Source organism: Odocoileus virginianus, chromosome 22 (genome assembly GCF_023699985.2).
Source record: "Odocoileus virginianus isolate 20LAN1187 ecotype Illinois chromosome 22, Ovbor_1.2, whole genome shotgun sequence".
Taxonomy (NCBI): domain Eukaryota; kingdom Metazoa; phylum Chordata; class Mammalia; order Artiodactyla; family Cervidae; genus Odocoileus; species Odocoileus virginianus.
This window is the reverse complement of record NC_069695.1, coordinates 37,683,703-37,708,911: the sequence shown is the minus strand read 5'-3', so window position 1 is coordinate 37,708,911 and position 25,209 is coordinate 37,683,703. Positions and strand designations below refer to the sequence as shown.

Here is a 25,209-nt window from a genome sequence, read left to right as displayed (position 1 = left end):
ATGCAGAAAGCCTTCCTGCTGCTTCCAACACAACCCGCATGTGGTCTCACTGCAGGCAGGAGGTGCTGGGCCTAAGAGCCTTCCCAGATCCTGGGTAAACTGCTAACCAAAGGCTGGGGCAGCACAGATGTGGACTTAGGGTCCACCTCAGGGTCCCACACACATGGCCATCGAGAGTGCAGTGGCCTTGGTTAGGCAGGTGATGCGTTTCCCATTTGTGTGACATTCACAGTCCTGGCTTCAAGGACTGGCCATGATGAGTGTGCAGTTCTACCCACTGTCCCTCACACGTGGCCACCACTTAATAAACAGGAGCTATCGCTACTCCCACTGCTATGATTACTGTTATTATACCCCCAGCGAGGCTAAGGGTGGGGTGCGTTCCGTTGTCACCATCACTGGAAAAGAGCAGGGCCACCAAAGATGCTCTGTGCCGGGGATCTTGGCTGGTATCCCCCTGGGCTCACCTACTGGCCACCAAGCAGGTCATACATGCCACCCAGGGAAGGGGCCAGGGGTGTCCAGTCAGAATCCAGGGCTCTGACACAGACCAGAAGGAGGGGCCTGGCCCACCTGCCTGCCTGGCAATAGGAGAGCTCAGACAGAAAGTGCTGGGACACCCCCACCTCCAGGTCTGCCAAGGGTTCAGAAACCCGACTTCGTGTAGGTCTCATGAGACCGGAGCTGGGCTTGGTACCCAGAGGGTGGAGTGGTGATGGAAGAGGACCAGGGCCAGTGGCAGATCTCCCCGGACTGGCCAGAGCCATCCCACTTTGCGTTTGCTGGCTCCTCAGGGTGTGCTTACTGGGGCATTAAGTATGCTGCCCTTCCCGAGACCCCTGTCAGGAGACTCTGAGCTGTGAACACAGAGTCTAGTGTGGTCCAGCTTGGATTCCAAGGGAGGGTGGTGTGGAGGGGAGTGTAAAGCAGACATGTGGATGAGGTCACACACATGCACACACAACACGTGGGCACACACAGCAAGTATGCACACAACACACGTGCACCCAACATGTGTGCACATACAGCACGTGTACACACAACACACATGCACTCAACATGTATGCACACGCGGTACTCAAGCACACAACATGCATGCGCACACACCCCACCACTCTGTATAGGGCTTACTTACCTGGACCATAGGGTGCCCCTCAGGCACCAGAAGGCACATTCTTCTGGGGTGCCCCTATCCCCCTGAGGTGCCCAGTGTAGGCACCAACCTCCCTCACCCCAGTCTTCCACAGCAGGGATGGGGCAGCCTGATTCTGCACCAGTCCCTCTGCAGAACCGTGACACTGTAGGAAGGGTCTTTGGGTCCACCCCCTTGCAGTGCCCACCACCTTCGTGTGCCCAGGGGCTCTTCAGATGGGAATTGCAGTGAAAAGGCTGCTTCGCGTTGACAACTCCTGTGATCACCCTGGGTGTGGCTGTGGCAGGTCTGCAGGTGGGGGGTGAAGCCCAGAGCACAGCGCTCTGACCAGGGTCCCTCCCACCCCTAAAACCCGGGCCTAGGTTGTGACAGAGGAATGCTTTGTCCTCGGCCAGGAGCATGTGCATTATTGCTCTGGACCCCAGAATGTCCCGAGGAGTGACCAAGACCGGGGTGGGGGAGGGGGAAGGTGCTCGGGGCCACCTCGCTGCCCTGCCAGGGTGCCGCGTGGGGGCAGCTCTGGGGCCAGCAAGGCTGCGGAGCCTGGAGGCCCCAGCAGGGAGATCGGAGGGCAACATTCCAGCCACGGAGATCATCAGGGATCGCCATGGCAACGGGGGTGCAATTAAGGCCCGTTTCAGCTGGGAGCAGCTGTGTGCACTTTATCTGCCTTGAATAAGGAGCAGAGAAAAAACCTGGGGAGGGAAAGGGGGTGGGGAGGCGGGCGGGAGGGAAATCGCAGTTCTTTTGCAGGCCTCTTCCTGTTCTGAGAGAAAGAGGGGAGTGGGGGGGAGGGAGGAGAGAGGGAGGGAGAGAGAGAGATGGAGACCGAGGGAGACAGAGCCAGCCAGACAGAGAAAGCGGCACCGCGGGGAGACTGAGAGGCTGCAGGCAGCTTGGAGACTGGACGGGAGAGAACCAGAAAGAGACATGCACGCAGACTCACAGACTCACTCAGAAACACAGACACAGGCACAGGAGGAAGTGAGAGCTAACAGAGAAGGGACGAGGCCTTTCTAGAACATTACCACCCCTCCCCCTTTCTTACAGGGGAATTTTTTTCCAGCTGCCATGGGGCCTCTTGGCTTCTCCTTGCTCCTCACACACACACACACACACACACACACACACACACACACACACAGTCATCCATCCCCTAAGAATTTGCTCCTCTCTTGCCCCAAGCCTGGCCACTCCGAAGGCTTACACTCCTTGGGGCCCTCCTCCAGGAAGCCCTCATGCCTTCCTCCCCAAGACTCCCTCCACACTCAGGGACTTCAGCTCCCCTTCTGTCCTCCCAGGGGATATGCCCAGAGTCCTGCACATGGAGGAAGGAGCAGTGGGCAGAGAAAAGAGCCTCACACTAAATAAGGGACACACCTTGAGGTTAAGAATTCAGAGTCTTATATTTTTTCCCCTTCCTGGCTGTGCCCAGATTCCAAATTCCATGTTTGGATCACCCTTCAGCAAAGGCGTCTCAGCTCTCCTGCCTGGGGGAGGGGGAAAAATGGGATCATGAAGACAGGAGGGGCTCTGTTTGAAGAAGCTTGATCTTGGGGTAGTGAACTGAGACACTCTTGTGACATACTTGGTTCCACAGTTTGTAGACGGCTCTTCCCCCAGCCAGCCCAGCACACCCCCGCCTCAGGGCCTTTGCACTTGCTCTGCCCTCTGCCTGGAACACTCTTTTTTCCACCCAATCACTTGGTTCTTTCCCTCATTTCCTCGAAGCATCTTCTCACGTGTCACCTTACCAGAGAGGCCTTCCCTGGCCATTCAGTATAAAACAGCTATGCCCTGACCCCAGGGCCACCATCCTCTCTCTGTTCCTCTGCTTCACTGTGTCCGCCTCCACCTGACCTGTCCCATCCTGACCTGCATGCTGACCTCTCTCCATGTGCTTCATAGGAGCAGAAAACTTGTTCTCTCTGCTCTTTCTGGATCCTAGAACAGGGCCTGCCCCACGGTGTCAAGGGGCCACTCCATAAACCCTGCATGGCCGTGGCTGATGGCAGAATCTCTTCCACCCGCTGGAGTCACACTGGCAGCCTCAGAGCAGAGTCAAGATTGAGTTTCCAGTGCCTTGACATCTCTTTCCCTGGGTTCCATGTAATCAGAGCCCACCCTCTCCCTTTCCTTGTCCCTCATGGGCACCCCTGTCCCAGGCCTCACTGTTCTGCTCAGTGGTGCTCAGAGGTAACCTGTTCATCCCTGCGTCCTGGGACCAAGCCCCTCCTCTTCTCTCAGAGGGGTTCAAGTGCCCCATTCTCTCTGGCGCCCTGCCCTCTTCCAGCCCCAGAGTGTCACTTTTCCTGCAGATGCCTAGGGCTCCTGACTGGAGTGAGGTGCTGTGGTTGGTGGCCAGCTGTGACTGAGCAAGCACCTCATCTCCCTGACTTGGTTTCTAGGCCATGAATCCAAGAGGTACAGCTCCATCAATAAGGACTCCCGCTCGGACAGACCCACTGGGTGACTGGCCAGGGTGGTGGGGGGCTGCAGTTTGGTGGCTGAGAGGTGGCCGGGCAGCGTTTGCTGGGCTTTCGTGGGATACGGCTCTGCACATTCCGAACAACCCAGCACGCGGCGGCATCCCACGGAGCCTTCACCTGTACGTCGGCTGGGACACTCCTTGGGAAGTGCACAGAAAGGCTGGAGAAAGGGCAGGCTGAAGCTGCCAGGCCCACGCGGGCGGCGGGGTGGCCGCATCTATTCCTGGCAGTGCCCTTGAAGGCGGTCAGAGCGGCTCTAGGCAGATGCTGGAGCTCGGCTGGGGGCCACGGCCTGTTCCCGGAGCCCACGCGCAAGAGGAGGGGCGTGCGGGCGGCTGCCCCTCCCGACCCCGCCAGTCAGCTAGACACCCCCTGAGGGCAGCGAGCAGAGTGGGGGAAAGAAGAAAACCTTCCTGAAGAGACAACTGCGGGGGTTGGGGGGTGGCAAGTGGGCCGAGCCGCGGCGTCAGCCATGGAGGGGGCTGCCTTGGTCTGAGAGGCTGCAGGGAGGCTGCGGGGGGTGGCGGCGCCTCATCCCATTCTCCACAGACTGGCCTGGGACCTCCCAGAGGACAAATAAAAGGTCCCTGAGACCTGCCCGGGCCTCAGGCTCCCGCCGTCATCACTGCCTCGAGGCCTCTGCGAGAGGACTCTGGTTCGTTCCCGTGAGTCTGAGGCCGGAAGCGGATGCGTAGTGATGCCTTAGAGCCCGGAAGTTCTTTACCGACCATTCCAGGTTCTACCCAACTGGCCCTTTGGTCGCCTCACAGCACTGGCTGGTTCTAACGTGGGATTCGCTGAGGGCCTCACATGCGGGCCGGGAAGACACGTTCCTGTCAGCAGAATGGGGGCGGGGGGCCCCAGGAGCCTGGGGGAACGTGGAGCCGCCTGTGGCGGGAGGTGAGGTGTTTACACACCCGGGGTACTGGCCGTCGAGTGCACAGTCAGCCCGTATGGAGCGCGTGGACCGGAGTAGGACGACTGGCTGAGGACCCGATGAGGCCCCCGGAAAAGAAAAGACAGTCGACAAGGTTGGGAGCACTGCTCCGGACCTCACTTGGGGTAGATGCAAATCAGAAGAGGTCAAATGCCAAAGGGAGGGAGGGTGCAGATACCATCACCCACCCCCAGGGCCCCTGGGACCCCCAGGCACTGCAGCTGAGCTTCACAGAGGGTTCTGCTCTTTCCAGGGGCCAAGGATGTACTGGGGCTGCCGGGGCTGCTCAGGGGCCCCCTGAGGATGGAGGGCAAGCTGCCCAGGGAGGCGAATGGAAGCAGTCACCCCCCCCCCCCCCATTCAGCTCCTGGAGAAGAAAGCCCAGGTGGGGACAACGGGGCCTAAATGGAGTCCTAGACCCAAGGGAGGCCAGGGTGTCGTCCCGGCTGTGACAGTCACTGCCGGGGACTGCGGGTGAGATGTGTCGCTCTCTGTGCAGTGTCCATAGGAACAGCTGGGGACACTCAGCCCCAACCCGGCTGCCTCCCAGGGCTGTTGAGAGATGCAGTGAAAAAGGCACACAAGACTTTTCATAAACCTTGACCATGAGGGTGAGGGTGAATCCTCTCCGTGACAACACCAGCTTGTGTAACTCAGGATCTGTGTGTCTGCTAATTGGCCCCTGGGCTCCGGAGCCCCTTGGCAGCGGCTGCACAGGCGCCCCCATGGTGTGACGTTAGCCTCCCAAAATGGGACCCTCCCTTTATGAGACTTAATCTTTTATTTTACTCCAGTTCTCATGCCAGGGCAGAATTCTACTCTTGTTTCCTCACTCCTGCAACTGATCACACCCTGCTGGATCACTGGTGATCGTGAAGGAAAGCTTAGTGCTAAATGAATGAGTGAGTGAATGAAAGTTACCCATATACACCCCATGTTCCTCCTATTTGGTAGAAGCTCCTTGAGGGGAAAAGAAAGTCTAACATGCCTGGTGCTGATCACAGGGTTCTGTAGGGAAAACGCTCAGGAATGTTGAACTGAATTAATTTGGCTCCCTCTTCCTCACCGCCCCGTGGCCTTCCCATGAGTGGCTCCAAGCATAGCAGAGGCACAGCGCCTGGAGACCCTCTGAAAACAGGCTTGACAGCTTGAGGGAGAGGGGATGGGGCTAAGGAGTAGGGAGAGAGGAGGTGTGAGAGGCCAAAGCAATGATGCTCGTGATTAAAGAGATGTCAGCAGATATTTACCGAGTCTTGCTGTGTGCCAGTGGAGAAGGCAATGGCAACCCACTCCAGTACTCTTGCTTGGAAAATCCCATGGACAGAGGAGCCTGGTAGGCTGCAGTCCATGGGGTTGCGAAGAGTCGGACACGACTGAGCAACTTAGCAACAGCAGCAGCAGTAGCAGCTGTGTGCCAGGACTGAGTGCATCACATGGACTCTCATCTGATCGTCCAGCCCGGAGGCTGGGACCATTTCAAAGGCGGTGAAGCTGTCTCATAGAGGTTAAGGACCTTTCACTGAAGGTACAGCTGCTGAGTGGCAGAGCTGGGACTCAGGCCCGACCCTGTGGATTGGCAGCCCAAGGCTTTCCTGCCTTCCCCCACGCAGGGAGCCTGGCAGTGGTGAGACCCACAGCCTCACTGGGGAGTAGGGACAAGAGGTTTTCTCTTCCCAGTTCTAACTGGCTCCTTATCCCCATCCTCCCAGGGGAGCACCCCAAGGTGAGGACCCTGGGGGGCTGGCACCAGTCACCCAGACCTGGGGTGACCCCTCCAGGCTGGGGCTATGCAAGGGAAAGGAGGGGCAGGAGCAGCCTGGGCCACCACCTCTACCTGGCCTGGGACATAGAACCCAAGGTTCGCACTCTCCAATCTATCCAGCACCTGCATGTGGATGGTGAGAGGTCAGAAGTAAATGGGGGGCTGTGGTATTTGAACTGTCTTGGCCCCCTCCTCACACACACATGCCCACCTGGACAGACCCTCGCAGGCCCAGTTTGGTCTCTTCCTGCTGAGGCAAACCCTCCGTGTTTGGAAACTTCTCTGGAGCAGTGAACAAGCCTAAGGGGAAGATGGTATTAGAAAGTCGCAGGTCAGAGCCCCCCTTCCCCTTTCTATAAAGTGGAGATCTTCATACCAGCTTTGAGGTAGGGATGTAGGAGGATAAAGGCTGGCGCACATGGGGTGCCTGGCACGGCTCAGATACTCAAAGGGTAGATAGTAATAGTGAGGAGGAGGATGGTGACGTGGTGACAGACCAAGGGACCCCATAAAGCTCCCCGGGCATCCTAGCTGCCACCGTCTCTTCTCCACCATCGTCTCTTCTTCAGCAGATCCTCTTTCAGCTTCCAGGAGAAGCTCTGTGGGTGACACGGAATGAATCCGACTCATGCCTCCCCTTTCTCCCTTCTTTCCGAGTTCTCGTCAGTGTGTCTGTCCCCGCTGCCGGTCTGTCTGTCCCTCTGCCCTGCTCCCTGCCTCTGTCTCCCGGTGTCTGTCACCCTGCCTCTCTTGCCCTGTCCCCTCACTGTCTCCTTGGCTTAGCCACCTTAATCATTGCGCCCTTGTAGCTCAGCCCAGCTGTCTGGCGGTAGCAGCGTCCCGCGCGGGGACAGCCCCAAGTTACACACCCGCACCTGGATGCCAGCTCTGACCACCGGACCCCAGGCCCCTCCTCAGCTGGCCCCACACGCTCCTTGGGGACTCAGCCTCCTGATAAGGCTGTTCAGCCCTGCCTAGTCCTATTTCTGTCCCCAGGGGAGGGATGGAGCAGGCAAGCCCTTGCCATGCTCACTGGGGCTGAGAGCAGCCCCGGGGGCCTCTGTCTCTTTGGGTGTTGAGTGGGAGTAGATGGGGGGCTGTGCCATCCTAGGGTCTCATCCACCCTCTCTCAGCCTGCCCTGGGCGGCCACCTGAGTCAGCCTCTCGGGAAGCCGCTAAGGCTCCCAGACCCACCCTCAGGCTTGCTGCATTTTTAGCGAGTGCACCAAAGTTAGACCCACCCGCAGGGACCCTCCTGCTTCCCGCGGGGGCCGGGCCCAGCCCAGGGCTCTGGCCTGCCCGTGTGCCCGCTGCAGGCCCGCCCAGTGCCTCCCACTCCCAGGATGTTCCAACAGCGCCCTCTCCTGGAAGCTCCCTCTCTTGTTTGTAAAGTCAGACCCCACTTGCTTGGGGAAGCCGTGCCTGGTGTGTCTGAGAAACTGGCAGGGGAGGCAAGTCGGGGGAGCCTGCAGGCCAGGACACCCCCTCCCCACGGAGCCAGGGGTGAGGAAACAGCTGCCCCAACCCCTGCATTTCCCCCTTCTCCTTCCCCCTCAGATAACTGCAGGTGTGAATATGAGTGTGTGTGTGTGTGTGTGTGTGTGTGTGTGTGTGACAGTGTGTTTCTTCTGGAGAAGGGCAGTTTTGTTTATTTGGGCTGTAACCTTGACTTTTGGGTAGAGCAGGGCAGCGGGACTCTTCGGAGCCTGGAGCAAAGAGTTTAATATTCATAAGTGACCTCCCCGTAAATGGACTCCGGTGCTACAGAAGGACTCAGAGATGACACCCTCCAGCTCCCCGAGCAGTGGCCTTTCTCAGGGAGCTCATCAGCGCCTCAAGCAGAAGTCCTGACTGACCGCTCATGGTGTTCCCAGATCTGACCCGGACGCTGGTCTCCTCCATGCTCAGGGGGTCCGTAGGGCTGTGAGGGCCCTGCGTGCAGGGTAAACACCACAGGGCCCAGGGCGGTGGGCTCAGCATCTCACACACAGCAGGAACCCAGGAAACGACAGTGTAATAGGTCCAGGTCTAACATTCAGTTGGCACAGTGGCTCATTTCACAGCTGGGAGTGATGAGGCAGGGAGAAGTTAAGTAATTGGTCCCAGGTCACACCAGCATTGGGCTTCCCAGGTGTCTCAGCAGGTAAAGAATCTGCCTGCAATGCAGGAGACTCAAGAGATGCGGGTTTGACCCCTGGGTCGGGAAGATCCTCTGGAGGAGGGCATGGCAACCCATCCCAGTCTTCTTGCCTGGAGAATCCCATGGACAGAGGAGCCCGGCGGGCTACAGTCCATGGAGTCACAGTCAGACACGACTGAAGCGACTGAATACACATGCCTGCAGCGCCATAAGTGGCAGAGCTGGGATTCAAGGTCAGGCATTACAGATCAGAAGGAGAATCTCACGGACACACATGACTGTCATCGGGCTATATTCAGTTACATAAACCTCTCAATTTTAGCATCTGTTTTAGGCTCTGCTCTCAGAATATGCAGGCATGAATGTTTGTTGAGCTGACAGCTTGCCGGCATCTTGTGGTGGGCAGTGCATACCTGGTAGATGAAGGCCGGATGAATTGGACCCACACAGGGCTGGGCTTGAGGGTGTGGGAAGAGACTTGGCGTCCGTGTTGATGACCCCCGCCCCCGCAGGGAGCCGTGGGTGCAGAGGGCTCGGGTTCTGCTCCCCACTCTCCCAGATTGGGGCAGGAGAGCTGGCTCCTCTTCCTGAGGGTTTTGAGGGACAGAGCTTGGCGGCCTCTCTCCAGCCATTGGGGAACCGATGCCTCATCTTCCTCTTCCTACCCACTCTGTGTGCTGGCATTGGGGTGGGGTGGGGGCAAGGTAGGGGTGCAGCTGGAAGACCTTTGCTCATTAACCCAGAGCTGCCTTGTGCGTCTACCTTTAAGCAGAAGGATGACTCCCACCTTGTCTTCTTCCACTTCTGTAGGCCAAGGAAGGAGAAGAAAGAAATCCCAGGAGGTGTCCAGGCAGATACGGGTGAGGATTCACCCCCTGCATGGCCTCATGGTCTGGCACTAACTAAAATCCACCGGGGACCCAGCTTCACAATCCACCAGGGCCCACAGGGGACACCGGGTGTCACAGACAGCCGGGGTTCTCACCTCCTGGCTAGCTCACAGTTGGGGGGACAGACAAGAAGCAGCCCAGTATTGGGCCATGTGTGCCTTAGGGCCATGTGCTGGGGAGTCAGCGGGGGCTTAGGGACCAGGTAGAATTTTGGAGCATGGAGAAGACAGGAAGATAGGTGTAAACCAACCCAGCGCCTCAGGAGACAGAGACGGCTCTGTGGTTGGTAGCGGGCACTGTGCAGGGGAGGGAGAGAGCTTAATAGAGCAGGCAAGGGAGATATGGAGCCCGGCCCAGCAGCTCCTTGAAGAAGTCTGAGATTCCAAGTCGCCTGCAGTCCTGTGCACATGGCTCCCACCCCTCCCACAGCCCACGCTACTGGCTGCCCAGCCACTTCTTAAGGAATGTCCAGAGACACACAGCACGACCTGTTTCCTGGCATTTGGACTTGGGCTCTGTTGACCAAAGGCAGCCTGTCTGGGTTCCTTCTCCTGCAGAGTCACTGCTGGGCCCTCTCACAGCACACCTGTGGTTTGCGTCTAGCTTGGCTCAGCAGTCTCTGGCCCCGTGAGCCCATCACCCCAGCCAGACCCTTCTGCTTCTCCTGAGATATTGACGGGCCCCCTTCTCCCTTCCAGGAGGGGCTTTTGGCCCACCCAGCCATTAATTTGCAAAAGGACCATTTTCTGCTTCAAAGGAAAGATGTTTTTCCCTCTGAGATCTGCAGTTTTTTAATATTCTCAAATGACTAGCCATAATCGATCTAAGATCGAGTTTGGTGCATGTTGAGTGTGGATTCTCAATGTCTGTTTTCATTTGTTTACGGCAAGACCCAGTGAGCAGGCAGATGAATGAGGGGCCTGAGGCTTGGGGCCCCACGGAGCCCTTGTCACCTGGATTTTCCAATTTCTTCCTTCAGCTGAGCTGCTGATGATTTTTATCCCTCTCCTCCTCCCCAACTTCAACCACTTTCCTAAAGCGCCCCCCACCCTCACCCCCCGATGTAATTGGTCCTCCTTTCCCAGGTCTGCGAGCCCAGCAGCATGACCAGCCCTGTGCCAGACACTAATGGGGAGCCCATCACTAGGAGAAGCTCGGACCTCTAAGCTGTGTGGTCAGGGGTCTCTGCAGTTCAGACTCAGAGATCCAGGAGGTCTGAAGAGACCACCTGTGAGTTGCGGTAGTCAGGAGGGCTTCCTGAGAGAGGGCGACTGACTGGGCCTTAAAGAATAGAAGGTTCCCTGGGCCAGGGCCACGTGTTTCGTGCTGGCTGGGGAGGTGATCTGGCTGCCACGCCAGAAACCCTGGGCGAGGAGATGTCCGCTTCTGTTTCATGCGCGCCTTCCCCGAAGGAGGGTGACTTGTGAGACAGAGGGTAACCGCAGGTAGACGGCCCGGTTCAATAGGATGGCCCCAGGCTGCCCCCAGAAGTCCCCTGGATGGACTGGGCTGCTCCAGCCAAAACCACCCTGGGCACCTCCTTCCTCATTGCCCCGTTACTGTAAATATCTTCCCATCCGAACAATTAGCCTCCGGGTTCTAAAGCTCCCAGCTTGTTTTTTTTTCTGGTTCTGAGGCCCTAACGTTGGAAAAAGCACAACCAGCCCCTGTCCGCGGTCTCCCTCCAACCTGCCGGGCCATTAACGCTCTCAGAACCCCCCTCCCCGCTTTGCTGCTCCTCTCTGGCCGCGTTCCGGGAGGGGTGGGGCCAGCGGCCCTGCAGGGAGGAGGCCGGGCAGCTGAGCTTCCTCCAGGGTCTGCCCCGCCCTGCAGGGCTGGGAGGAGATCTTTAAAACAAGTTCCCAAGCCTCCTTTCCGTGGATGTGCAGAGTCACCGGTCCAAGGCAGGGGAGAGTCGGCCAAGATCTCAAGTCAGAAAGGGTTTAGACAGCAGCAGCGTGGCAGTAATGGTAACAATCGTTAATATACCCACCGTCTGATATCTGTATTCTTTGCACCACTTGCCAGAATCGTCCTTGGGTCCATCAGATCCTTTAACAAGCTCAAGAGGAGATCAGGGGAGAATTCTTATCTCCATTTCAGCAGAGAGACTTAGATCCAGAGAGACTGCACGGTTTACCCAGGATCCTAGGAGAACAAGTAGATGGATGGCTAGTTGGGTGGGTGGGGAGTTAGGTGGATGGGTATTTAGCTGGGTGATGTAGGTATTTTGGGCAGCTGGGTACTTAGGATGACAAGAAGACTAGCTGACTTCAACCAACAGCCATGTCTCCCCTCCTGGCCACTCAAACAGTAATCACCTGCCCCGTAGGAGGCAGTTAGTTGTATTTTGATTAAGCCAGTGCTATTCACTAATTATTCCCTGCAGGTCTCACGTCCTCCCTGGAAAAGGAAACAGCTTCTCCTCTGTCTGTTCCCTCACCTCCATGTGTGTATTTTTGGAGCTAAAACTCGGGACATCTGGTCCAATAAGGAGGATGAGCTCCTAGACGGTAGGAGATGCGAAATCAGGGCTGCCCGGGACTGAGAGGTGAGCTGGGCTGCTGCCCCGCTGGGCTGGGGACAAACTGGGCACTCAGCCATAGCCAGCAGGGCCCGCCGGGGCTGAACAGGAGGCAAGGACACGCTTGCCCTTCCTCCATGGTTCTCCAGGATGTCCTCAGAGCTCCAGGGGGAGCACACAGCCCAGCATCCACCTCCCCCCCCCAACCTGGTTGTCAGTTCCAGCACGTTCCCCCTTGCCGAGGCCCCCCAGCCAAGGCTGCCTGAAAAACTCCACCGGGAGCATGTACAGGACACCTTGGGTCTAATGTAACATTTAATGGCCAAATCTCCTCAGGCCCCTGCGCTAATACAGAGCTATCTCACTGGTTCTTACCAGACAGAGTCACACTGCTAATGGCTCCAGGGCTGAACCTGGGCAAGAGGGAAGGGGTGAAGGACGCAGTGATCACAGACACCTTGCAATAGCCAGGAGAGGCGGAGGTGGGCCATCGAGAAGGCCGGAGGTCTGCCCTTGACCTCCAAAGGCCAGGCCCGCAGCATTTACCTCTCACATCCCAGGAGCCTGAGGCTGGATTGTGTCCACGTCCTTGGACACCCAGGGGCAGGAGGAACTGTACCCTGGCCAGCCAAACACTTCCGGGGCCCCATCCATGCCCCTCTGCTCCGTCAGGTAAAATGGAGCAGGCTTCCCGCTGGCACTCTCTCCAATCAGACCCCCGTCCAGCTCCTCCTCTGACCAGCTGCTCAACCTTGCACGTGTCGCTTTGCTTCTCTGAACCTCAGTTTTCTCGTCTGTAAAATGAAGGACGGCCCGGAGAGTCCCCGAGGCCCTCTGCAGCTCCAGCCTCAGACTGCAGGGCCGCTGGCTCTCAGGTGGAGGCAATTTCCCAGATCACTGAGCCCCACCTGGCCACCATCGTGTGGGGGCCTCCCCTGGGCACCGGCCGTCTGGAAGCACCGCCATCCATCTTTGTGAATATCTGGTTAAAACACTCACCTAATCCTAACCTAATCCTTTCAATTTGGGGAGAGAATTGAAGGGGAGAAAAAAAAAAAACACAAGCAGCCTGAAGCCTGAATGCTAACAGATGGGTAAAAAGTATGTATAAATTACACCCGCTGCTGTCAATTCAAGCTCTCCAGATAAAGTGATATGAAAGGTGTTTCATTTATAGGGGAAATTAATTGCCAGCTGTATGACTGGATGGTGCAAAGAAACCACAGCCACACGATGTGTCCCATATATTTTTCCTGGCTAGATTCAACACTGTCTGTGCCAAGGGCACCCACTTGATTCCAGACCTTGGGGTGGGGAGCACTAGGGTAAACATGACCCTAAACCGACCCTTCCTGAGTTAGGATGCAGCCAGGGCAGCTTCAGACGTGGAGGCACTTGGCTTTGCCTCCTCCCCTCCTCCAGGAGGGCTGGTGGAGGTCATATCCATGACCTCATCGTGGTCCCGCTTTCCTCATCCTCCAGGGATTGAGTTGTGTCTATTCCATGTGTGAAGGGACACCTTCTACCCTGTCAGGGCTCTGAGCACAGGACCAGATGGCAGTCCTCTTGTGCCCCGACACCCCCGAGGTGGACACTGACTCCTGTGTGAGTGTGCAGCAGGGTACCTGCAGCACCAGTCACATCGTTTATTCTGTGACCACCCACCCCCTCTGCAGCCAAAGGGCAACGCTTGACCTCTCTGGCCTCAGTTTCCACATCTACAGAGAGTGACTGTCTCAGTCAGCTCAGGCTGCTCTAATAGAATACCATAGACGAAGTGGCTCGAACTGAAGAAATTTGCTTCTCATGGTGGTAGAGGCTGAGAAGTCCAGGATCAAAGTCCTGATGAGAGCACCCCCCCCCCACCCAACCCTCCCTGGCTTGCAGACGGCCACCTTCACACCTGGCAGAGAGGGATGGAGCTCTTGTCGCTTGCTGTTCTTACAAGGGCACTAATCCCATTGTGAGGGCCCCACCCTCATGATCTCATCTAAATCAGCCACTCATCAAAGACCCATCTGGGGAGACACAATCAGTCCATAACAGGCATGCTTAGTGGAAGGCCCACAGTTCCTTTCCTGTGCTGATCTCAATGTTAAGGGTCTTATTATCACTGTACGTGCTGTGGAGATCAGGTGGCCAAGAGGACATCTCTGTAGGAGGTGGCAGCAGCAAGGATGAGCCTGAACTCCTCTTCGCCAGAGACTGTTGACGGAGGAGGAGGCAGGCCTCACAGGAAGGGACCTCCCTAGGCCTTGCCTGGGTCCCCTGGGATAGGGTGGGGAGGCAGAGTGTTGGTAAAGCCAGGACAGTTTGCACCCCACACTTCTAGTGTCTGTAGGACCTCCCTCAACACAGCCAACTCCACCAGCAGCTCTCTCTGGATTGTTTGGTGATGAAGTGTGTTGGTCACTTAGTTGTGTCTGACTCTCTGTGACTCCATTGACTGTAGCCCATAGAGCTCCTCTGTCCCTGGAATTCTCCAGGCAAGAATACTGGAGTGGGAGGCCATTCCCTTCTCCAGGGGAGTCTTCCAACCCAAGGATTGAACCCGGGTCTCCCGCATTGCAGGCAGATTCTTGACTGTCTGAAGCCACCAGGGCACCCCTGGTGACCAGGTCCTTCCTTACCAGAACCATTTCTGAGAAGGGCAAACTGAAGTGCTAAGAGACTTCCCAGCTCTCAGACCACAGTCCCCTCCACTGACGGACACCCAGCAGCTGTCTCCTGCACTCTCACCCTGCCCCCTCACCCCATCCTGTCCAAAGAGCAGGGGGAGAGCCTCCAGACTGAGAAACTCTCTGTGGCTCCTGCATTCCCTGCCTGCCCCTTCTTTCTCTCTTGGGCAGAAGGCCGGGCCTGTGTGAAGAGGGCTGTGTAGGGCACACACAGGACCCTGCATGTGCACAAACCCGCCTGTGCACCCCGGGGTCTAGAGCCGCAGCCCCCCCCCACACACACACACACACACCTGCCTGAGGGGCCTTTCCATTCTGATGGGGGGAGGGGTGAGTGGGAGGATTTCCATCCTGTGCCACCCCCCCAACGTTTATCAGAACTATTAAGACAATGAGCTAATATTCTATTCAGATTTAAATAATAAATTAATCTGCATAATACTGAGGAGGCCTGAGAGAGACTTAATTATCTAGTGTACTTTAGGGTGGAAATGGAGGGTGGGGATCGTGCTGGGAATAGACAAACATACCGGTGATCACACTGAGGCTGGGTTGAGATGCCGGCCCCTGGTCTGAGGTGGGGAAGTGCCCCTGCTCCATCTGGCCCCGAGAGACTCCCTCCGGTGGGGAGGATGCCTGCGTCTCTGACCACCCCGCCAGGAGCACCGGGGACATGGGTCCTCACACCACTCTCCCTCCTGTGCAGGAAGCAGACAGCAGCTGGGAGACAGCAAGAGACTGGAGACCCTGTGCAGCCTCCAGTGTTTGCTGGGGAAGCACTGGGGTCTTGCTAAGTAGTGTCTTGACTCTGCAACCTCATGGACTGTAGCCCGCCAGGTTCCTCTGTCCATGGGATTCTCCAGGCAAGAATGGGAGTGGGTTACCATTTCCTTCTCCAGGAGATCGTCCCGACTCAGGGATCAAACCTGCATCTCCTGCGTTGGCACGCGGATTCTTTACCACGGAGCCACCAGGGGAGCCCGGTGTGACCGTAAGCAGGCTGATTAACTTCTCTGAGCCTCAGTTTCCCTCTATCAAATGAGGGCACTGCCACCTGTGTCCAGAGTAGAGATGCCCAGGTGTGCAGCTTCTAGTTCCCAAGGGCAGGAAGCCCTCAGGAAACGGAGAGGCATAGAGGGTCGCCATGAACTGTGTAGAGTGAGCGTGTAGTCCCCCCAACATCTTAAAACTCAGCGGTAAGCAGGGCGGTAGGGTTGACACTTGTGTTCCTCAGCTAGGCAAGCAAGCGCCAGACCTGTGGTTAATTTTTCTCTCTAGCTGGTTCCTGCTGCTCCCTGGGAGCCAAGCTTTTCACACCCCGAGCCAGCCTGCCCTAGAGAGGACTATTTTCAGCACAGCAGCTACAGCAACAAAGATGTGAAGTCACTCCTGCTGCCTTCAGCTCACTCTGCCCGCCCTCCCCAGCTCCTGGGGGAGGTGAGGGGAGGGGGGGAGGCCAGGCAGGGGTCCAGAGCACTGCCCACCCACCCTCCATCCCCTGCACTCTGTGACCCCCCCCCCCCCGGGGCCCATTTCCTCATATCCACTAGTTTTCTCCTCCCCTCCCTGCAGGTGGCCTTAAGGCTGGGGTGGGGCTCTGCCTGGGAGACCAGGGGTCCGGCTGGGCTCTCCCTGGGAAAGACACGCTGAGATGGGCTAGCGCTGAAGACCAGGGTGTCAGTCAAGGCTGAACCCAAAGGAACGGCTTCCTCTTCTGGGAGTCTCCAGGGAGCTGGGACCTGGTAGGTGTGTGATGAGGTGGGGGCATGGGGGAGGCACCTGAGTGATGAATCATCGCAGAGGACCCAGGCAAGTGGGTGTTGCTGAGATCTCGAGCTGAGAAGAGCTTGATCATTTGTTAAGTTCAAAACCTGTCAGTTGTCTCATTCAGCTCGGCAAAGAGAACCGAGGATGGGAGACCTTCCACCACAAGGGAGAGAAACTTAGTGGCCAAGGGAGCAGACACCAGACCAGAGGAATAGGAGCTGCCGCTGGCTGTGGAGAGGGGAAGGCATGGCAGCCTCGCCCAGACCCAGACTAGAGCTGCACACGCAGGGCAGTGACATGTCAGACACGGCACAAGCCAGGAGCACCCCCCAAAACTCGCTGCCCGTCCAGGTCCAGGGAATGAGGCAGCGGTCACCAGTCAGCCTGCCGATCCCTGGGCTTCCTGAGAGATAAGCAATCCCCATGGTTTCTAGTTGCTCCTGTTCCTCTCTTGGAGAAAATGCAGCTGGAAAAATACCTCCTGTCTCAGCTTGGCTAGTAAGGGGTTTTGTTGCCAGGCAGCCAGAATACTGAGGATCTAAGCCCTGACACGTGGGATGCTGTGAGAGGCAGCACCCCCCAAGCACCCAAAGAGGGGCCAAGGGAAGACCCAACAGGGGCTGGGGAAGATAGGAACCCTTACAAATGAGGGCAGGGCCTGGTTCTGGCCCCTCACCATGCCCCCTAGAGTTTCCCCTCCTGTGGACTGGTCATTCTTCCCACCCGGGGTTTCAGAGGCGGTGGTCCAAAGATCCAGATTCATACTGCCAGCACCAGTGAGCTGCCATCCTCCCCCAGGGACAACAAGAAACAGCAAAGGGAGACAAGCTTGTTTTCCCTGCTCGGGGCATCAGCTGGGATATGAAGGTGGGGGCTGGGGGCTGGGTGGCCTATTCAAGGGTGAGCTTATGAGCTGCCTTCCAAACCAAGTGTGAGGACACTCGAGGCATTGGCTGCAGGGAGCAGAGTCCCCTCCTCACCCCCTCCGCTGGGACGGTCTGCTGGCTGTGGGTGTTTGTTGATTGCAGCTGGGTCTCCTGCCATCCACAGACCAACCTGTAAGAGCCCAGCCTCTCCACTGCTCCTTCAGTCCCCTAGGGAGAGGCACCAGCCTGCCCCCAGGTCCATGCCACACCTTGCTGGTGTAATGAGGGGCAGACCTCATGCCCAGAGGCAGGCAGGGCAGGGAAAACAATGGCCAAGCCGCTTGGTTGTCACTCCGCTCTGGGGACAGGAGCCACAGACAGCCACTAGGGTGAAGAGGATGGGTGATGCGCCCCTCCCCCAGGGGAGCCACAGGAGTGGCTCAGGGCTTTCCAGCCATCAAGGGGCTCCCCTGCGTGGTCCCTGGAAGTCAAATCCCTACGGTCACGACTGCAGTTAACAGACTGAAAATGCTGGAAACCAGCCTCCAGAGCTTTGCACGAGCCCTGCAGCCAAAAGTTGGTGCCCCCCTCCTCCTCCGGGTAACCCCAGGCCTTGTTGTCTACACCCGTCATTGGGTGGTTAATCGTGTATGGCCTTGAAACACAGCTTCTCTCTTTATTCTGAACTCTTCGTTATTAATTTGCTTTTATGGTTTATGTTTCAGAGTTTATGGGCAGCTTCTCTTCTCCCCAACAAAACTGTAAGCTCAGTGAAGTCAGACACCAGGCCTGATTTTTCTGTCTTACCCTTGGCACCTGGAGAAGGAAATGGCAACCTACTCCAGTATTCTTGCCTGGAGAATCCCATGAACAGAGGAGCCTGGTAGGCCACATACAGTCCATGGGGTCACAAGAGTCCGGCACAACTTAGCAACTAAACCACCACCACTTCCACCCTTGGCACCTAGGATGCTAAATAGCACCTCCAATGTCCTGGACACTCAATTTAACATTTCTCTATTTAAAGCCTTCCGAACTCTGCCTCTCACTGGCATTTCAAGTCTTAAATGAGCTGGCCAATCTCAAGGGCTGGTTTCAACACAGCAAGCCAGCTTCCAGGGTTCCAGACACAAGTCACCCTACCAATTTCCATCTGTCCCTTCATGCTCAGAGGGGCAGGATCATAAAACCAGGGAGAGAATGAAAGTTCAATATTCTGTGGTCCCACCCCCTGTGCTCTAGGAATCCCTCCCTGGCATCTCTCACCCATGGTCACCAGACTTTACCTGCACCCGCCTTCCTACAGGTTTACTTAACTCCCCACTTGCCAGGTGGCCCATTCTGTTTTTGGCTGGTACTTATAGATGTTCCCAGACAAAGATAGTCATGGCCAGGACATGGCATTTTAAGATAATTTCCCAAAACAATGGTTTTGATGTTACTAATAGTTGCCTACTGTGTGTTCTGTCCTCTGTGGGACACTCTGGGGACACAGACAGAGAGAAAGATGTGATCCTGGCCTCAGGCCACATCCAGTCTAGTCGGGGACCAGACAATGGAGAAAGGCTGACCCCACAGAGGAGAAATCCTCACCTGATACACTGTTTTGGCAAGACCAGAGCCCAGGTCTGCAGGCAGGCCACCTCTAACTGCTGGATGAGCTAGATCCTTCAATGGACAGCACCTTGTGTCCTTTCCTGAAGAAAGAAGGCGTGGGCCCACAGGGTCTCTAAAGCCCACCCTGGGTCTCACATCCCTGGGAGCACAGTCACCTCCCTGGACAGATGAGCGTGGGAATCATTGATTGTGGAGATGCAAGGGTGGCACCCCACTGGCACACATTCCATCACTCCTCACCTCTGAAGGCAGTTCATGCAGTTCACTCAATCCATTCGTTAGTTTTATCGAGCGTCAGAAATACATGTACATGGCAATGTCATTACTATGTTGTACAGCCCATGATTAGAACAGGAGCCAGATGTTAGAAGGAAACTTGGTGGTACTTACAAGTTCACATCTAACCAAGAACAAATCAAAAGAGCATAAAATATAAAGAGTATGAAGGTGCCCAGAGGATATGGTAAGAAAATCATCAGAGGCAGGAGGTCGACCTAAGAAAACTTCCTATAAGAAGGTATGTTGAGAAGAGTGTGAATCAGAAGGAAGGGCTGACCACAGGTCTGGGTCCCCAGAGCCCATCTCTCTGGGGGGCCACAGCAGGGTACCCAGGCATGGCTCCTGGGGGCTATCCTCAGGGGCTTCCAGGAGGAGTCCGGGACCCTGCCTTGAATGATGCCACTGACCCTGAAGCATTAAGGGTCATTTTCAGTAGGACATGGACACACAGTCTTGGTCAGACATATGTCAGACTGTGTGAGTGAGAACAAGTTATATTCTCCCCTGCATTTGCCATCTAAAAATGCCTGTGTGGCCTCTTACAGCTCATCTCCACCCTTCTGCTGTGGGGATTTGCTTGGCTGGGCCACGCTTAGCCTTCATCACACTGTTTATTGTTGTTTATAAAGATGGAGGACAGTACCACCAGCCCTGATTTCTCTTATTTGTTGAATCCTTCTTTCTCTGGTTTAGTCTTTTCAAGTAATAGATAGGAGCACAGAGGCCCTCTTTCCTGTTTCCCGTCTCCCTCTCTGGGCCCAGGTGGGATATAGGGGTGAGGATGGGGGGCTCCTGGGATGGGACCAGTCTGGGTGAACTCTGGAGCCTTCCCCAGCACTCCCAGATGAGGTGCACAGATAAGAGCTGGGGTCCACTGCCGCGCTGGTTGCTCTTCAGCCACTGTGTCAGGGACCCAGGAGGAGGGAACCCAAAGGAAAGACCAGATAGAAGCCAAGACTAAGGGCCTCCCCGCCCCTGCAGAGACTGCAATGGACAGGCATCATTTGTGCTTCTCACTCCTTGCCATCAGTGGAAAATTAAACATTCAAGGCGGGGAGACCTATTTCATGCCTCTACAGCTTTTCCCTAGCACGGCAGCCTAAGACTCAGGAGGCCTAATTATGTGAGCACAGCCAAGCCTCTCAGGACCTCAATTTCCTCATCTGTAGATTGGGCATGATGGTGCCTGCCCCAACAGCCTTGCGGATGTGTTAGGAAGATGAGAGATTTAATAAGATGGCACTTTGCAAAGTATAAAGTGCTAAGCTCACCTGCCATGGATGTTTAATACTTTAATCTCATTACAGTGACTGGTTTATGGAGGTTTCAGGTAACTTAAAGGAGAGAGCAGCTGTCTCATGGAAGGAGAATGGGACATGAAAATCAGAAAGGGACCGTAGCCCTCCAGGAAAAAAAGCACCTGTCCTCCGCAGAATGACTTTGTAACCAATCAGTTGGCCAGCTCTCTCTGGGTACCTACTGTCTGTCAGGGAGTGACTAGACAGTGGGCAGATGATGAATAAGGAGAGAGCTGTCCCAGGGCAGAGGAGCGTGGAGGGGGCCCCTGGCACATGACTCACACTGACGCCCAACAGGACTGGGGTCTGGAGACCTTTCTGCCCTTTCTCATCCCCGGACCCAGGCGGGACCCAGTACCCAGGCCTCCAGCAGCTGGGCCCAGGGACGCGTTTCCTGAACCAGGGCTGAGGGGGAAGCTGGCAGCAGAAGAGGCCTCAGGGAGGCAGCCCCGCCCAGAGACACCTGCAGCTATAAAAAGCTCCTGTCCCACCTTCTGCACAAGTGAGAGCTGCTAATGTGAGCGCCCAACAAGCTCCCCAGGGTGAGGAGAAGCAACGAACACCTCCTCTGGGGAGCGGGGTGCCCCGGAGGAGAGCAGCATGGGTGGGGCATCCTGAAGGGGGGTCATTTTGGCTGAGCCCCTGGGATGGGGGGGTCTCTGGCAGAGGCCAGGGGGTGATATCTGCTGTGGAGACAGGAAAACAGGTCCCCCGACTCCCTGCTCATCACCCCTCCCATCACTGCACCCCCACCCCTGCCCGCAAAGTCAAGACACATCAACCGCTTCCTGTATCCCTTTGTTTGCCTTAAACCTTCGTTATCTGGGGTCAGTCTCTCTCTGCGCTGGTTTGGGTTTCATGCCTGGCTTCAGGTTTTGTTTCAAGTCCCCGCGGGCTTGAGCTCACGGGCGGCTGTACTATACACCATCCTGCCTGGCTCCGACCTTCCCCTCCCCAGGTGTGTGCAGGGTGGGGGTGGGGACCACGGCAATGCTATTACAGTATTTGCATTTATATGAGGCACAGACCCCAAGTCTCCGGTCTCTGGATGCTTTTACAACCCTATGTATACATAATTTATTTTTGTTGCTATTTAATCAGTCTCCGTGTTGAGATGAAAAGTTTCCAAGGGGCCCCAGGTTATTAGGCAACTTTCAATTCCAGCAGCATTGACTCAGAGCATGGGCCAACCCCCCCACCTCCCAGCCTCCGCTCAGCTGCAGAGGTGCAGGCAGGGGCTGGGCAGGAGGTCGCGTGGTTCTCGCCCACAGAGCAGGCTCACGGTGAGGCTGGAGGTGTCTGGGGACAGGGTGCAGAGCCAGGGGTGGACAGGAGAGTGAGCCTCCCGACCACAGTCCCGGGGGTGGGCAAAGATGCTACGGGAGAAGTATGGGGCAAAGGGCACGATCTTGGGAGGAACCAGCTGGCCTGGAATTTCTCAGAGTTGGGAGGCTGAGGGGCCAGGCAGGCTGCTGGCCGCTAAGTGGGAAGCAAAAACTGCAGGTGGGTGCCTGACTCAGGAGGCAGAGGGAGGGAAGGATGAAGTCAAGGGTGTTGTCATCAGCAGAGATGAGGTTGTTCGGGGTTCCTGGAGTAAGCCTGAGAGGGCAGCCTCTGTGCGAGGCCAGAGGGGAGCCCCAGACTAATCAAGATCTCCACCTCCGACCGTTTGTGGAATGTGGTGGGTTATAAATAAATAACCAAGCAAAGCCACTGTGGTGTGAGCTTAAGTTCTTGCCTCTGCCTGGTGGGGCTGAGGCCCTGGGAAGGGGGCAGTCCTGTGGGGGGTGGCGCTGCCCACCTGGAAACTCCAGGACCCTTGTCATACAAATGCACACCCACACACACACACACACACACGTGGACACATGTAGCTATTCAATGACACAAGCACACATTAGCCTGCATACACACAGACTTCCATACACAAACACAGGTTTAGAGACATAGGCACACACAAATGTACAAACACACGTATACACACACCTTCCCAACCCTTGGCTTTGCTCTGGAGCAACTCACACCTGTGGCAGGCGGCGGGTAGGGGATTCCGTGAGAACATTGTTTGCAGTGTGTGTGGGAAGAGGGAAACCTGAATCAGGGCGCTCTCCCTGGAAAAACATCCAGTCGTGAGTCCTAGGTGCCCACCAGCAGGGTAGACAGTAACCTGTCCAGCAGACTCCCTCTCCCATGTGACCCACTCACAGCAGGTCTTCCTCCTGGGCGTGCAGATTTAAAGTTTGTACCAAGCTGAGATTGTAGGGAATTACGTGAGCCTGTTCAGGGAAACCCAAGTAGTGAGTCCTTCCAAAGGCCTGTGTGTCCCAAGGACTGTTCTGTGGGTGCAGTACAGTCCATGGGATAAGAATACAGTCCAAGCTCTTTTGTCCCAGCACCTGTGGGCTGACACCTCGGAGACATCCTTGGGAACAAGCTACAGCCCAGTGGATACGCGCAGTGTAGAACCTCTCTGCTTAGCTGCTTCCTCCCACCCCTCCCTCCTCACAGTCGGAAGTCTATAGAGAATGGCCCCGGGGGCCCCTCTCATTTTACAGATGAGAAGATTGAAACCCAGAGCAGAAGTGTGGCATCAGCCCCTTTACCCGACCCCGGCCCATCCTGGGTTCCTTGCCCGAGTGAGGACTGGCCAGGTCCAAGCTCCGGACCCAAACCATCCCTCTCTTTCCCCGCATTCGTGAGGACTCAGTCACTGGCCGAAGCTTGTATTTTCCTCTCATCACCCTGATTATTCCCTGTTTAATTAAAATTTGTTTCAGCTAATAGGCCTTAAATTAGTATTTTCAAATATTGACATCTACAGGACCCTCATTCATTATTTTCGAAAGCTCTGGGGCTAATCGCTTTATCACCCTCCAATTAATTACTCATCCAATGGACAGGTAGCCAGTGCCCCCAGAACATGGCTGGACACACTCACAGACAGGCGAGGTCATGAACACAACAGTTGTGCACAGAAATGCACAAGCACATACACACCCACACACCACACACACACCCCTCACACACCCACTCCCCCCACACACCACTCACACACCACACCCACACACACTCACATATACCCCCATACACACCACACACACACACACTCACACACGCACCACACACACACGCACCACACACACACCCCCACACACCACACACACACACACATACTCACATATACCCCCCCATACACACACCACACACACACCCCACACACACGCACACATCCACACACACACATCCACACACACACTCACATATACCCCCCATACACACACCACACACACCCCCACACACTCACACACACCCCACACACACGCACCGCACACACATACCCACACACACATCCACACACCCACATACACACACACACTCACACTCACATACCACACCCACAAACACACTCACATATACCCCCCATACACACCACACACACCCACACACACTCACACACACCACACACACCCACACACACTCACACACACTCACACACACCACACACACCCACACACACTCACACACACACCACACACATGCACCACACACACATCCACACACCCACATACACACACACACATATACCCTCCCATACACACACCACACACACACCCACACACACTCACACACACCCCACACACACACACGCCGCACACACCCACACACCCCACACACACGCACCACACACACATACCCACACACACATACCCACACACACATCCACACACCCACACACACACACCACACACACATCCACACACACCACTCACACCCCGCACACACACCACTCACACCCACACACACCTAACACACACACCACACACCACACACACATACCCACACACACACACACTCACACACACACCCACACATCCACACACCCCCAACACCTACACACACACCCCCCACACACACATCCCCGCACATACCCACACCCACACCCCACGCACAGACACATCCACACCCACACCACACACCCCACCCACACACACCCACACGCACCTCAACACACACACCACACATACCACACACCCACACCCCCCCACACACACACCCTGGACATGTTCCCCAATAGAAGTCAAGCCTGGCAGAGGGTGTCTGGGGAGTCTGGAGACCACGAGGAAGCAGAGCGTGGCATAGCAGGTCTCTGGTGGCAGGCCGGCCTCTATCACTGTCTCACCGAGCACTCTGCGGTACCGAGGCTCTCCGGTCCCCTCCTCTTTGCAACTGCACGAGGCACTCAGCTCCCCAGAGGGGCCCAGCTGGCAACACGGGCAGGTCCATCATGGCCTTGGGCACCCACAGAGCAGCGGCCTGAGCAGCCCCGGGGGGAGGGGGTGGGGGAGCTGAACATCGGCCTTCCTCCGAAGGGCCTCCTGTGCTGCTTCCCACCTGGGTTGCCTAGATCTTTAGGGAAAACCAGGCATGAGTTCGGAAAGTCAGCTAGGACCCCCAGTCAGCTAAGGCCTCAGCAGAACAAGGACCTTCCCCAGACGCCCACCAGGGTGGGCTCCAGGCTGCTGGGGCCAGGGGCTTCACCTGCGGGGCCCACCTTCTCAGTCCCTCTGTGTCCCAGCCAAGGCTGAGCCTTGAGGGGCAGGACTGGGAGACGGCGCTCAGCTCCATGTGAGCAGGTTTTGCTTTTTTTTCTCCTTGTAAACAGTCTGGAGTGATTGGGATTAAAGTCTCTGCAAGTTACTGGTATCGCCTTTCAGAAGAGCCAAGTAATCCACGGGGATTAAAGAAGCAGCCGTGCTCATCTCCCACAAATGAATATCTGTCAGAGGCATTGACCTGTTAAAATAATGA

The 25,209-nt window shown here is 56.3% G+C and overlaps 1 protein-coding gene and 2 long non-coding RNA genes across 52 annotated transcripts in view; 2 read left to right on the top strand and 1 right to left on the bottom strand.

Annotated features, from left to right (window-relative positions):
- The window catches only part of CELF4 (CUGBP Elav-like family member 4), a 311,899-nt gene that overhangs the window by 113,724 nt on the left and 172,966 nt on the right, over positions 1-25,209 (top strand). The gene's annotated exons all lie outside the window — the stretch shown is intronic.
- On the bottom strand, positions 2,535-3,926 carry LOC139030447 (uncharacterized). Its single transcript, XR_011482816.1, has 2 exons — positions 3,760-3,926; positions 2,535-2,643 (listed from the first exon to the last, which is right to left on the bottom strand). It is a non-coding gene; the product is annotated as an uncharacterized lncRNA (long non-coding RNA).
- On the top strand, positions 4,507-13,807 carry LOC110144401 (uncharacterized). Its single transcript, XR_002315878.2, has 4 exons — positions 4,507-4,673; positions 5,374-5,481; positions 9,292-9,341; positions 11,761-13,807. It is a non-coding gene; the product is annotated as an uncharacterized lncRNA (long non-coding RNA).